This window comes from Pseudophryne corroboree, chromosome 9 (assembly GCF_028390025.1).
Source record: "Pseudophryne corroboree isolate aPseCor3 chromosome 9, aPseCor3.hap2, whole genome shotgun sequence".
Taxonomy (NCBI): domain Eukaryota; kingdom Metazoa; phylum Chordata; class Amphibia; order Anura; family Myobatrachidae; genus Pseudophryne; species Pseudophryne corroboree.
Genome location: NC_086452.1, coordinates 447,994,250 through 448,008,618, shown reverse-complemented (window position 1 = coordinate 448,008,618; position 14,369 = coordinate 447,994,250). Strand labels below are relative to the sequence as shown.

The following is a 14,369-nucleotide window of genomic DNA, read 5'->3' as shown; positions in this document are numbered from 1 at the left end:
GTGGTCACCAGGACCCAGTCCTGTATGCCGAATCTGCGGCCCTCTCTGAGGTGAGCACTTTGCAGCCACCACAGCAGAGACACCCTGGTCTTTGGAGACAGGGTTATCAACCGATGCATTTGAAGATGCGATCCGGACCATTGGTCCAACAGGTCCCACTGAAAGGTTCTGGCATGGAACCTGCCGAATGGAATCGCTTCGTAGGAAGCTACCATCTTTCCCAGGACTCGCGTGCAATGATGCACCGACACCTGTTTTGGTTTCAGGAGGCCTCTCACTAGAGACGACAGCTCCTCGGCTTTCTCCTCCGGGAGAAACACTTTTTTCTGGACCGTGTCCAGAATCATCCCTAGGAACAGTATACGTGTCGCCGGAACCAGCTGAGACTTTGGAATATTCAGAATCCAACCGTGCTGGTGTAGCATCTCCTGAGATAATGCTACGCCGACCAACAACTGCTCTCTGGACCTTGCCCTTATCAGGAGATCGTCCAAGTATGGGACAATTAAAACTCCCTTTTTCCGAAGGAGTATCATCATTTCGGCCATTACCTTGGTAAATACCCTCGGTGCCGTGGACAGGCCGAACGGCAACGTCTGGAATTGGTAATGACAATCCTGTTCCACAAATCTGAGGTACTCCTGGTGAGGATGGTAAATGGGGACATGCAGGTAAGCATCCTTGATGTCCAGAGATACCATGTAATCTCCCTCTTCCAGGCTTGCAATAACCGCCCTGAGCGATTCCATCTTGAACTTGAATTTTCTTAAATATGTGTTCAAGGATTTCAAATTTAAAATGGGTCTCACCGAACCGTCCGGTTTCGGTACCACAAACATTGTGGAATAGTAACCCCGTCCTTGTTGAAGTAGGGGCACCTTGACTATCACCTGCTGGGAATACAGCTTGTGAATTGCCTCTAACACAGCCTCCCTTTCTGAAGGAGTCGTTGGTAAGGCAGATTTGAGGAAACGGCGGGGGGGGGGGGGATGTCTCGAATTCCAGCCTGTACCCCTGAGATACTACTTGAAGGATCCAGGGATCTACCTGTGAGCGAGCCCACTGATTGCTGAAGTTTATGAGACGGCCCCCCACCGTACCTGGCTCCGCCTGCTGAGCCCCAGCGTCATGCGGCGGACTTAGCAGAAGAAGCGGGGGAGGACTTTTGTTCCTGGGAAGTGGCTGTATGCTGCAGCTTTTTTCCCCTACCTCTGCCTCTGGGCAGAAAGGACGCGCCTCTACCCCGTCTGCTCTTTTGGGGGCAAAAGGACTGCACCTGATAATACGGTGCTCTCTTTGGTTGTGAGGGGACATGTGGCAAAAATGCTGACTTCCCAGCTGTTGCTGTGGACACTAAGTCTGAAAGACCATCCCCGAACAACTCCTCACCCTTATAAGGCAAAACTTCCATGTGCCTTTTGGAATCTGCATCCCCTGTCCACTGCCGGGTCCATAACCCTCTCCTGGCACAAATGGACAGTGCACTTATTTTTGATGCCAGCCGGCAAATATCCCTCTGTGCATCTCTTATGTAAAAGACAGCGTCTTTAATATGCTCTACGTTTAGCAATATAGTGTCCCTGTCTAGGGTGTCAATGTTCTCTGACAGGGAGTCTGACCATGCAGCTGCCGCACTGCACATCCATGCTGAGGCAATAGCTGGTCTCAGTATAATACCAGTGTGTGCATATATAGCTTTTTGGAGAGCCTCCTGCTTTCTGTCAGCAGGTTCCTTTAGGGCGGCCGTATCTTGGGACGGCAGTGCCACCTTTTTTGATAAGCGCGTAAGTGCTTTATCCACCTTAGGGGGTGTTTCCCAACGTGACCTATCCTCTGGCGGGAAAGGGTACGCCATTAGTAATTTTTTTGAAATTACAAATTTTTTATCAGGGGAAGCCCACGCTAGTTCACACACGTCATTTAATTCTTCAGAAGGGGGAAAAACTACTGGTAGTTTTTTCTCCCCAAACATAATACCCTTTTTTGTGGTACCTGGGGTCACTTCAGAAATGTGTAAAACATTTTTCATTGCCTCAATCATATAACTAGTGGCCCTATTGGACATTACATTAGTCTCTTCGTCGTCGACACTAGTATCAGTATCCGTGTCGACATCTGTGTCTGCCACCTGAGGTAGCGGGCGTTTTAGAGCCCCTGATGACTTTTGAGACGTCTGGGCAGGCACGGGCTGAGAAGCCGGCTGCCCCACATTTGGCATGTCGTCAAATTTTTTATGTAAGGAGTCGACACTTTCGCGTAATTCCTTCCACAAGTCCATCCACTCCGGTGTCTGCCCCGCAGGGGGTGACAACACATTTATAGGCACCTGCTCCTCCTCCACATAAGTCTCCTCATCAAACATGTCGACACAGCCGTATCGACACACCGCACACACACAGGGAATGCTCTGACAGAAGACAGGACCCCACAAAGCCCTTTGGGGAGACAGAGAGAGAGTATGCCAGCACACACCAGAGCGCTATATAATACAGGGATTAACTAAATTATATCCCCTTATAGCTGCTATATATGTATTTTGCGCCTAAATTTAGTGCCCCCCCCCCTCTCTTTTTTACCCTTTTCTGTAGTGTAGACTGCAGGGGAGAGCCAGGGAGCTTCCTTCCAGCGGAACTGTGAGGGAGAAATGGCGCCAGTGTGCTGAGGGAGATAGCTCTGCCCCTTTTTCGGCTGACTTTTCTCCCGCTTTTTTATGGATTCTGGCAGGGGTATTTATCACATATATAGCCTCTGGGGCTATATATTGTGATATATTTGCCAGCCAAGGTGTATTTATTGCTTCTCAGGGCACCCCCCCCCCCCCCAGCGCCCTGCACCCTCAGTGACCGGAGTGTGAAGTGTGTATGAGGAGCAATGGCGCACAGCTGCAGTGCTGTGCGCTACCTTGGTGAAGACTGATGTCTTCTGCCGCCGATTTTCCGGATTCTTCTTGCTTCTGGCTCTGTAAGGGGGCCGGCGGCGCGGCTCCGGGACCGAACACCAATGGCCGGTTCCATGCGGTCGATCCCTCTGGAGCTAATGGTGTCCAGTAGCCTAAGAAGCCCAAGCTACCACCAGTTAGGTAGGTTCGCTTCTTCTCCCCTTAGTCCCTCGCTGCAGTGAGTCTGTTGCCAGCAGATCTCACTGTAAAATAAAAAACCTAACATATACTTTCTTTCTAGGAGCTCAGGAGAGCCCCTAGTGTGCATCCAGCTCGGCCGGGCACAGGATTCTAACTGGAGGAGGGTCATAGTGGGAGGAGCCAGTGCACACCAGGTAGTCCTAATTCTTTCTTAGCTGTGCCCAGTCTACTGCGGAGCCGCTATTCCACATGGTCCTTACGGAGTCCCCAGCATCCACTAGGACGTTAGAGAAATAAAGTTTTTGTTGTTCAAATAGCACATAAAAAAAATACTAAAATGTCCTTGGTCGCAAAGTGGCATCTGCTGAAAAAGTTTGCGAACGTACTCCCACTCACTCATTTTGATATTTATATGAAGAGGAGAGTACATTGATAACATTTCCCAGCTGGCATTTCAGCTTTAATGGATAAACATAAAAAAGGGTACATTCTGAATAGGCTTGTTCAATATCTTTGCAATGGTGTAAAGGGCTCTACACACTAATAGAATTTAATAAACGATATGAACGTTCTAGTTCATTAATGAACGAGAACGCGTTCATATCGTTTAGTGCAGGCATGTCCAACCTACGGCCCTCCAGCTGTTGTGAAACTACATATCCCAGCATGCCCTGACACTGTTTTGCTGTCAGAGAATGCTAAAGCTGTGTCAGGGCATGCTGGGATGTGTAGTTTCTCAACAGCTGGAGGGCCGCAGGTTGGACATGCCTGGTTTAGTGTGTAGGAACCAACGATGAACGATGCGCGGGCCTGCACTCGTTCATCGTTGGTGCCCCGTCGCTTATGCATGCAGGCCAATATGGACGCTTATGCACTGCTATTTATTTATTTATTTATTACCAGTTATTTATATAGCGCACACATATTCCGCAGCGCTTTACAGAGAGTATTTGGCCATTCAAATCAGTCCCTGCCCCAGTGGAGCTACACGTACACGCACACACATTCACGTTAGAGTTAATTTGTAGGGAGCCAATTAACCTACCAGTATATATTTGGATTGTGGGAGGAAACCGGAGTACCCGGAGGAAACCCACGCAGGCACGGGGAGAATATACAAACTCCACACAGTTAGGGCCATGGTAGGAATCGAACCCATGACCTCAGTGCTGTGAGGCAGTAATGCTAACCATTACACCGTCTGTGCTCCCCATGTCACTGCCCCCTGCCGCCGGGTCACCCGTCGGCCATATCCACCATCGGGCAGCTCGGCAGCGGATCGCCAACAATGTGTAGGGGCCTTAAGATTCCAGATAGCGACAGATTGGAAAAATCCATATTCACCATGTCTTTCAGCTGGGGGTTCATGTGTATGGTATATAGCTGCCATGGATTATATCACCAGCCTACTTAACGATAGTGGGAACATTTTCATGAAATGTGGGCTCCTTGGTACTCCTTCTGCAATGCCTGTCAGGTTCCGGGAACTGTCTGTTACTCTCAGACGCCTCTAATTACAATTCCCCCCCCCCCCCCCTTCCCCATATACAGTATTACTCACCTTTCTCCCAACCTGCAGGCCACTTTGGTAAATCGTTCGGGTTTCCTCCTTCCCTATTCTCTATACAGACCATCCTTTCTAAGTAAAATCTAACAAAAGTTCCGGCTACAATCTGTGATTGGTGTAGACCAAGCATTCCCAACCGCGGTCCTCAAGGCACACCAACAGTGCAGGGTTTAGTGATATCCAGGCTTCAGCACAGATGGTTAAATCAAAATAACTGAGGTACTAATTAAGTCACCTGTGTTCAAACCTGGATATCACTAAAACCAGGACTGTAAGTGTGCCTTGAGGACCGAGGTTGGGAATGCCTGGTCTAGACTGTTGTCACATAATTTCTCCTTGCTACTCACTAATTGAGCCCTAAGACCCATTTAACGTTCTTTTACTGAGTCTACCTACTTGTTTATTGCTTTGTATTTCATCCATATCACAGGCTCCTTACTGAGTATTATACCTGTATATGTGTTTGCTCTAGATCAAAGGTTCTCAAACTCGGTCCTCGGGGGCACACATAGTGCATGTTTTGCAGGTAACCCAGCAGGTGCACAGGTGTATTAATTACTCACTGACACATTTTAAAAGGTCCACAGGTGGAGCTAATTATTTCACTTGCGATTCTGTGAGGAGACCTGCAAAACATGCACTGTGTGTGCCCCCGAGGACCGAGTTTGAGAACCTCTGCTCTAGATCATAGATTCTCAAACTCGGTCCTCAGGACCCCACACAGTGCATGTTTTGCAGGTAACCCAGCAGGTGCACAGATGTATTAATTACTCACTGACACATTTTCAAAGGTCCACAGGTGGAGCTAATTATTTTACTTGCGATTCTGTGAGAAGACCTGCAAAACATGAACCGTCTGGGGTCCTGAGGACCGAGTTTGAGAACCTGTGCTCTAGATAAATAGATTTAAAAGGGCACAATTGTTTTGTTTTTATTTTTTGTTACTGGTTGCATTAATTTCTTTTTATTTGTTAAGCGTTGTAGGTTAGGATTAGATCACCATAGATGTAATGCAAGGCTAATCATCTAAACCAGAGCTGGCCAAACCAGTCCTCGAGATCTACCAACAGTTCACATTTTCCAGATCACCTAGCTGGTGCACAGGTGTAGTCATTACTAATTAAGATGTGCTGCATTCATTCCTAACTGATAATTCTACAGATCTCCAGGAGGCCTGGAAAACATGAACTGTTGGTAGATCTCGAGGACCGGTTTGGCCAGCCCTGATCTAAACAGATTTATTGGAATAACTGGATTCACATTGCTCTGCCAGGCCTTTGGTAGTGAAAGGGTTAGCATAAAGTATAAGAAGGTTCCTGCATCAAGTGGAAACATAAGCAATGGTGTTTCCGCTTCCAGCCTTCTCATTTTATGGCCATATAACAACTTCTATTTCCTGTTTTACCCAGGGTGACTGTGCGCTCTAGCTGTCACTGTCCTCTGTTACAGGAGAGTGGAAGTATTGTGGGTGGGTGCTGCCACTAGTTCATTGCTCATATGATGACCCAACCGGTAGGAAAAAGTAGGCCAGACTGGGAATTATTCTGTACTGGTGCGACTAATGATGTTATACGCCTTAGAGTCATCACATTTAACATTAAAAAGAGAAAAAGAGTCAGCAGTGTGTGACAAGGATAGTTTACTGGGCAGTACTGATAAAGGTTTAGGTATATTCAATTGAAGTCGAAAGCTGTCGTCTGTCGAAAAGACGGCAGTTTGCGACTTTTTAACCCCAAATTTTTCGACAAGTCGATGAATTCGACTTGTCGAAAAGCACGTGGATCGGCGGTATAGCTGCCGATCCACGTGCTTGTGTTGACAACGGTTTTGGTCCCCTTTTCGACCATCTCAGTTCGACTTTGAAAAAAGTCGAATGAGATGGGGACAGCAGTGCCGGAGACGGGGAGAGCCGAGGTGGGGACAGGGAGAGCCGAGGCGGGGACAGGGTGAGCAGCGCTGGAGGATGTCACAGCCGCCGCTCACAGCAGTGTCCACCCGGCTCCAGCACGCAAGACTTTGCTTGCTGGAGCTGGATGGACGCGGCCGTGAGCGGCGGCTGTGATGCAGGGAGGGACGGGGAGATGCACAGAGACTGGGGGGGGGGGGGGGAATGGGGGAGAGCCGCAGGCAGACGAGGGAGAGCGGCTATACAGCTGCTGCTGTAGCGCTGCTCTCCCCCGTCTGCCCGCGGCTCTCCCCCTTCTCCTCTCCCGCATCTCAATTCGACTTTTTTAAAAGTCGAATTGAGATGTCATTGAATAGCCCAGGTCGGATCCATTCCGACAAATGAATCTTGGAATGGATCCGACTTCAATTGAATATACCCCTTAACCCACAGAGGACCCTGTCCCTTTGGGAAGAATGCGAGTGGCCCTTCCCTATGTTTCATAAATGGAGCCAAGTGGCTCCAGTATTGTAGATTGTAAATGTTAAATAGTACCTTGCCATCCTGGGGTATGCTGTTATGGCCAACGCTGACCTGAGAGCACATTGTTGTAACTTTAAATGGGAAACCAGGACTAAAAGTTAAAAAGGTCGGGCAGACTGGGAGAGAGGCCTAAAAATCCCATCAGTACCAGCCGTGGCTGTAATTTTACCCATGACCTAACGGCAGACCACGTGACCCCTGCTACATTACCTAAAGGATAAAAAAAAGGGGCAGACTAGATGGGCCAAGTGGTTCTTATCTGCCGTCACATTCTATGTTTCTATGTTACATTTTCTCCTCTTTTTTTATATTTAGATATATATAAACTGTGTATCTTTTTAATTCTTAGCTTTGTATTTTATTAAAAACGTATTAGTTGTGTATCTTATTAAGGGTGTGATAGAAAATGTTGACAGTCAGCACATTGACCATGTGGATTTGCGGTGCCAAGGTGAGTTTTGCCTAACCCTAATTGCAGCCAAACCCTGATATCGTAAAAAAAATTCCGACATTCTGTCATTGTGGACATTAATGTAATGACATTTTCAGTTAGTCAATATTTTTTTTATTAATACCCATCCATGGTTCTAGCTCCAAGGTCCTGATTCAGATGTGGCTAGAGTGCCTTGGAAGCTGCAGTGATAGCCCTCTATGGTGATGCAGCAGGAGGCGTTTATTACAAGCAGACGCCTCCTGCTGCAGTAGTGAAGCATCGTATCACTCTGTCACCTTTGGGGGCGGCTAACGGGACCCATGGTGTTGCACAAGCCGCCCGTCGCAGAGGCCAGGAAATCTCCATCCTATGACAGAGATCCATAACCTCTTCACTCCCCCTAAACGCTGGCGGCATGCCTCCGCTTCCCCAGGCGACAGCAGACTGTCAGTCACTGACAGTCTGCTGCCACTCTGTGTCCTATGTCGCAGGACCTGTTCGGTACTTTGCGATGACGGGCACAGCTCCAACCACATCTGAATCCGGTCCCAAGACTTAAGAATCAGCAAATGTCTTACTTTTACACTGAATGGAAGGATGAGTATGTTTTAATATATAGAATTTAAAATGTTGCTGTCTGACTTACTATCCAGTATCCTGTTTATTGTGTTCCTTTAGGACCCAGTGGGTCTCACGTTGTACCACAATAATAATAAGAGAGTTCGCTCAGCACACATCTCTCCCACATCGTCCCGTGAATACGGGCCTTTACTCACTCTGAGTTCTGATTCAACTTGTCCCCCATGTTTCAGTAGTACTTCTTCTACAATACTTCTAAATATGTACACAGGATTCTAAAGGGGAGTACTCAAGGAGCGATATTCTAAGCAATCTGACTAAATTGCTTAGAATTTGAGCACTATCGCTCCGTGTGTACCCCCTACAGCGATAGCGATGCGCAGCCCCACGCATCGCTATCGCTGCTGCTAGATTGGCCTGCAGTGCAGGCCAATCTAGCGGGTCACTCATTTCACCCGCTGGGTGAAGTGAGCGGCCCCCCCGTCTCCCCCCGCACGCTCAGCACAGATCGCGCTGTGCTGAGCGGCAGGAGAGATGTGTGCTGAGCGAACCGCCCAGCACACATCTCTCCCGCATCGGCCCTACTATATGGGCCTTAAAGGCCCATATAGACGGGAGAGATGTGTGCTGAGCGAACCGCTCAGCACACATCTCTCCTGCCGCTCAGCACAGCGCGATCTGTGCTTACCCTTGGGGGGAGACGGGGGGGGGCGCTCATTTCACCCAGCGGGTGAAATGAGCGACGTGCATGCAGGCCAATCTAGCACCGGCGATAGCGATGTGCGGGGCCGAGCATCACTATCGCTGAGGGGGGTACACACGAGTGATCTGTGCTTAAAATCTAAGCAATCTAGTCAGATTGCTTAGATTTTAAGCATGGATCTCTCCGTGAGTACCCCCCTTTAGAATACAGCTTTACTGCCTACTCAAACTTACATTGGCACCTGAGGCACAGAGAGACAGTGACTATTCCTAAATGCTGGTATTCAATCTGGAGTCTCCGGCAAAGCTTGCCCTTTCTTTCCTTGTATTCTCAGCCCATTAACCACTGAGCTACTGCTATGATTTCATAGTTCATAAAAAAAACCAAACTAGAATAGTCACTATTCACTTGCTCAAATTGTTAAGTCCTAAGAAAGCGGAATGTTTTGCAAGTGAGGAATAAAAAGTTTGAAAGGGCGTAGCGTAACGAGCTTATGTCTGTAAGTACATGCTATTTGTGAGATCTTCTTTTCCTGTGCTGTAGGGCCTTATAACCCTTTTCAACCCCAGAATATTGCATAGTTGCAGCGAATCCTGGCTGTGATGGGTTAATGCCCTTTTCTGAACTCCATGAGGCCAAAGGTGATATCATTTACTTGGGCTTTGATGAATTTGATACAGTTTAAGCGCAGAGGAGGGGCAAGGAGAAGGCTTAATCCTGTTTACATTAGGACCGGATTAGTGTAAAATTGACAGACTCATTTTATAGTGGAGGGGGGATGAATGTGGAAGGGTTTGGAGAGTGGGGTAAAGTTAGATTTGTTTGGATTGACAACACTAGAGAACAATAGCATCAGAGGATTGTTTAGTGCAGACAGTGGGGAGCGGAGGGGTCATCTGTTACTTATACAGCATGACTAAGTGTAGAAATGGCTTTCACATTTCCCCCTTAGATTTTAGCTGTTTTAACTGATTCAACATGGAAAATACTTATTTTTTTTACAGAATATGTGGCTAACATCCATTGCGTATATCTAAACATCAGCAAGTTCCCAGTACTAAAATAAGAAGCACTTTAATGTGCTCTCGTACCGAGAAACAGCCTCTCTCATCACAATGGTTTAGGTGAGGATACGTTAACATGGAGCTTAGTTTTTATTTAGATTTGTACCAGAACAGGAATTTTTTCAGTATGCTTGCCTACCGTTGGACTGTTGAAATGATTAACACACCAGGGTTTATCTGGTCCGCCATGTGTGTAGTCAGAGATTCAGGCCTAGATTTATCAAGCTTTGGAAGGTGATAAATTGCACGGTGATAGAGTACCAACCAATCAGCTCCTAACTGTCATTTTTCAAACACAGCCTGTAACATGGCAGTTAGGAACTGATTGGCTGATACTATGGACCTAATTCAGACCTGGTCACACGCAGGCTATTTTTTGCATTGCCGCCTACAGGGGGAGGGGGTAAGGGCTTTTCAGGGGTGCGATGGCCTTTGCAGTGAGCTGAAAAAACAAAGGTTTGTGCAGTTTCTGCACAGCCTGGGACTTACTCAGATGCTGCGACAATCTTGGCCAGCGGTGACGTCCGGAACCCTTCTCCGGAATGACCGGGCACGCCTGCGTTTCTCCCGACACTCCCAGAAAACGGTGAGTTGCCGCCCAGGAACGCCTTCTGCCTGTCAATCTTCTTGCGATCTCCCCTGCGATCGCTTCCGTCGTACAAGCCGTCACTCTCTGTCAAGCCCCGTCGCGTCTGCGCATTGCGGGTCACACGCATGCTCAGTTCAGACCCGATCGCATGGCTGCAAAAAATGTAGCGTGCGATCGGGTCTGCATGACCCCCTTTATTACCATGCAATTTATCAGTCTCCAGGTCTTGATAACCATTATGATGTCCGTTAAATGACAAATGTTTAAAATCCCTACTCAAAAAAGGGAATTACCACCTACTATACCTGGAAGATGACTGTCAGTTCCCTTAGGCCTCCTTTTTCTGCGCTAAGGAGACAACTAAATTGGACCTATCCTTGGATTTGTAGAGGTTGTTGCATTGTAGATTATGATGTCATCTGTAATCTCATCATGCTAATGCTTCGTTCATCTGGGTAACACATTGAACAAAAAGGTCAAAATTCCCAGAAATCTGTTCTCCCAAAAAGAAGAAACGTATTTGTATGTTGCCCTTAGGGTTTGCTCCGAGATTTCCCTCTCTTTTTTCAGTGATACAATTAGATTGTCTTCAAAACCTTTAAATGTTCAACTGAAAAAATGTTCCCACACTGATGAGCTCCAACAAGTCTTCTAACTGTCTTTCTGCAGTTGGACATCGGGGGAGATTCAAATGTTTGAAAAGTCGGTTGGGTGTCTGTTTTTTCCTGTCTATTAGATAGGAAAAAAACAGACACCCAACTGACTTTTCAAACAATTGAATACCGCCCTTGTGTCTCAGTGCAAGCACCTCATATGCTCAGAATTTGAATGGGGTGCACTGGGATTAACAGTTCAGTATTAACATTATTGGAGCTCAAGTTTTTATCTACTGTATTGTTTTATTTATGCCAGTTTGAATGGTTATTTAGAATGTCAGAAAAGAAAAACATGATACTTGTGCTACAGGGAAAGTATAGGAAAAAGAAGGCAAGCTATAAGTAGATCCCTCTGATCATCAAAAGAAAGGGAAATTATAAATTTGTGTAACTAACACTGAACTCGTCACTCAAACTCACTGGTTCGAAAATGTTAGGTCTGGGCTCAACAACTTTTCCATACCATCTTCCCTGACTAAAATATTTAAGAACTTGTATAGATCACCAGACATGCCCTTCATAATATGCCACAGAGTAGTGCCTTTAATTTATAATATGCCACACAGTAGTGCCCTCAATTCATAGTATACCACACAGTAGTGCCCTCAATTCATAGTATGCCACATAGTAGTGCCCTCAATACACTGTATGCCACACACTAGTGCCCTCAATTCATAGTATGCTGTACACTAGTGCCCTCAATTCATAATATGCCACACACTAGTGCCCTCAGTTCATAGTGTACCACACACTAGTGCCCTTAATTCATAGTATGCCACATAGTAGTGCCCTCAATTCATAGTATGCCATACACTAGTGTCCTCAATTCATAGTATGGCACACACTAGTGCCCTCAATTCATAGTATGCCACACAGTAGTGCCCTTAATTCACAATATGCTACACAGTAGTGCCCTCAATTCACAATATGCCACACAATAGTGCCCTCAATTCATAGTGTGCCACGCACTAGTGCCCTCAATTCATAGTATGCCACACAGTAGTGGCCTCAATTCATAGTATGCCACCCAGTATAGCCACCCAGTTAATAGTGTGCCGCACACTAGTGCCCTCAATCCATAAAATACCACACAGTATGCCTCCCTGTTCATAGTATGCCACACACTAGTGCCCTCAATTCAAAGTATGCCACACAGCAATGCCTTCAGTTCATAGTATGCCACACACTAGTGTCCTCAATCCATAGTATACCAAACAGTATGGCTTCCAGTTCATAGTATGCCACAGAGTATGGCTCCCAGTTCATAGTATGCCACACACTAGTGTCCTCAATCCATAGTATACCACACAGTATGGCTTCCAGTTCATAGTATGCCACAGAGTATGGCTCCCAGTTCATAGTGTGCCACACACTAGTATCTTCAATCCATAGTATACCACACAGTATGGCTTCCAGTGCATAGTATGGCACAGAGTATGGCTCCCAGTTCATAGTATGCCACACACTAGTGTCCTCAATCCATAGTATACCACACAGAATGGCTTCCAGTTCATAGTATGCCACACACATTTCAGGATCCTCTGATCCCTCTGTCAAAAAAATTAAGCTATTTAAGCAAATTCTCCTCATACTCTTTTTGAAGGCTTTGCTTGTGTGTCCGCTGTCCCCTTTACAGTCTGCTATATCTGTTATTCTATTGATGTACATCTGCTACATTTGATTTATTGTACAGTAATATTTCTATTGTTTTCTCATACGTCCTAGAGGATGCTGGGGACTCCAAAAGGACCATGGGGTATAGACGGATCCGCAGGAGCTTGGGCACACTATAAAGACTTAAACTGGGTGTGAACTGACTCCTCCCTCTATGCCCCTCCTCCAGACCTCAGTTAGACTTTGTGCCCAGGAGTGATGGGTCACACACTAGGGGAGCTCTCCTGAGTTTCTCTGAAAGACTTTATGTTAGGCTTTTTATTTTCAGGAAGACCTGCTGGCTACAGGCTTCCTGCAGCGTGGGAGTGAGGGGAGAGAAGCAGGACCTACTTCTTCTTAGTTCAAGGGCTCTGCTTCTCGGCTACTGGACACCATTAGCTCCAGAGGGTTCAATCACTTGGTGCGCCTAGCTGCTTGTTTCCGGAGCCGCGCCGTCAACCCCCTCACAGAAGCCAGAAGAAAGAAGTCGGGTGAGTATTGGAAGAAAAGAAGACTTCAGTGACGGCAGAAGACTTCAGTAACGGAGGTACAGCGGTCGCGCTGCGCTCCATGCTCCCACACACCAATGGCACTCACAGGGTGCAGAACGCTGGGGGGGGGGGGGGGGGGGAGCGCCCTGGGCAGCAGGTTGCTGATTTCTTCTTAAGGCTGGCGTAAAAGCATTTCGGTACCTGGGTATCGTATATCATAGCCCCGCCAGCATGTCACTGCGATTACTTCCCCACCGCCGGCTCCCACGGGTGCAGGGCGCTGGGAGGGGGGAGCGCCCTGGGCAGACAATTTAAACTTATATCAGTGACTCTCTGGCGGTGCCGGGGCTCCGTGTCCCGGACGCCCGCCAGCAGGGGGTAGCGCACTACGCGCCATTTCTTCCCCGCCGCCGGCTCTCACGGGTGCAGGGCGCTAGGGGGGGAGCGCCCTGGGCAGCATATTACAAGTGACAGCATATTACAAGTGATTTGTTATGCTGGCGGGGCCGGGGCTCCATGTCCCGGCGCCCGCCAGTGTGTGGTAGCGCACTGCGCGCCATTTTCCCACCGCCGCCGGCTCCATGGGTGCAGGGCGCTGGGGGGGGGAGCGCCCTGGGCAGCATTTATCGAATCATCCCGGGCGGGGGAACATACCTGGACACCGGGTGTCTTCACCCCGCCAGGGCACCGCAGCGTGCACGCTGCGCTCCATCGCTCCCACACACCAACGATTTCCGTGGGTGCGGGGCATGGGGAAGGGGGGCGCCCTGGGCTGCGTTTTTGTACTTATAGGGGTGTATACAGGGGGTTAATCCCTGTATATAAGCCCCAGCTCAAATTTAAGGTTATGTATTTGTTTGAGCGGGCTTAACCGCTCCGGGAAGGGGCGAAGTTTAGCCCTCATAGAGTCAGCGCCATTTTCCTCAGATCCCCGCCAAGGGGGGGGGGGGGGGGGGCACAGTGTTTTAATGCTATATGGTGGTCATAAAGCATTATGTTTTATAATGGACGCATAATCACTCTTATATTACATAAATTCACTGTTTCCCTGGTTGTACCCACTATTGGTTAGTCGACATGTCGGCAGGTGTGAGCGTTTTGTCATAAGCTGCTGAGGGGATAACTGT

At 47.8% G+C, this 14,369-nt stretch overlaps 1 long non-coding RNA gene across 21 annotated transcripts in view; it reads left to right on the top strand.

Annotated features, from left to right (window-relative positions):
• Positions 1–14,369, top strand: part of LOC134958509 (uncharacterized) — a 728,433-nt gene that overhangs the window by 408,053 nt on the left and 306,011 nt on the right. For 4 of the 21 annotated variants that reach the window (XR_010187041.1, XR_010187030.1, XR_010187025.1 and 1 more), the window contains one exon: positions 9,794–9,913. The exons of the other annotated variants lie outside the window; for them this stretch is intronic. This is a non-coding gene — a long non-coding RNA (uncharacterized LOC134958509). The remainder of the gene's footprint in view (positions 1–9,793; positions 9,914–14,369) is intronic. 21 annotated transcript variants of the gene reach the window in all.